This window comes from Crocuta crocuta, unplaced genomic scaffold (assembly GCF_008692635.1).
Source record: "Crocuta crocuta isolate KB4526 unplaced genomic scaffold, BGI_CrCroc_1.0 scaffold290, whole genome shotgun sequence".
In the NCBI taxonomy this organism is placed as follows: Eukaryota; Metazoa; Chordata; class Mammalia; order Carnivora; family Hyaenidae; genus Crocuta; species Crocuta crocuta.
The window spans coordinates 739,541-740,590 of record NW_027527429.1 but is presented as its reverse complement, the minus strand read 5'-3'; positions in this window follow the sequence as shown (position 1 = coordinate 740,590).

Here is a 1,050-nt window from a genome sequence, read left to right as displayed (position 1 = left end):
CCCTCGGCTCCAGCTGGGCCCCGGCCCCCCGCCGGCACCCGGCCGCAGCTGGAACCCATTACGCCCCCAGCGCCTCTCGGGACGTCTCGGCTAATAAGTGACCCTCTGTGAATGTTAGGAATGAGTCAAGTTTATGCCTCGCCGCTGCCTTCCCGTTAGCGGGTGGCGCCTCGGACGCCCGAGGGAGCGGGGAGGGCGGGGAGGGCGACCGGGGCCTCGGAGGGAGGGCTTCCTGGAGGTCACGCTCCTTGCCGCGGGGCGGGGGGCGGCTCTCGCTACCCCGCTGAGCCTCAGTTTCCCCGCGTGCAAAGAAAGGGTTCAGGGCAGACAATGGCCGAGCCCTAGGACAGGAGGGGCGGTTGATGGTCTTGGCACCCGTTCCTCGTTCCTCGCTTGGCCCGGAAAGGGAAGCAGCCACATCGTCCCCTGCCCCTAAGGCAGGCTGCTCACCTCCCAGCCCGGCACTGCTGCATCTGGGGCAGTGCTGGGTGAGGGTGCCTCCCCGAGGCTCCCCGGCTGGCTCGGATCCAAACAACTCAGACAAGCACGGCTCCGGCCTGAAGAAGGGCTGGTCCCCCCGTGAACCAGAACTGGGGCTCTCACAGCAGCCTGAGGGCAGCAGAAGTCAGTCCCCGGCATTTGCTCAGTGGCTGCCCAGCAGCTGGGCTGCTGTTGGGGACCAGAGCGGGGCCTTACCAGGTGTCCCTTGGGAGCCCAGGTCTTGGGGTGACTCTTGGCACATCCTGATGGAAGAGGCCTGTGTCTGGGGAGAATTCGAGGCAGCGTGTGCCGATCTCAGGAAGAGAGAACGTGGGGGACGGGGGGGCAGGGGAGGAGGTACCAGGGCAGAGGCTGGGCAGGGCAGGGGTGCACCCAGGAAGCCCCCCAGCCAGGCCCTGAGGCTCAGAGCCAGGTGGGTGAGACTAAACCTGAAGGTCTTCGGGGAGAGCTGAGGGGAGAGCCAGAGGAGGGAGGGGCAGGCAGAGGGAGGCTGCTCCGTGGTCACTCACCAGGGTCCCCGGCTGGGAGCTGGAGGAAGGCTGAGTCTGG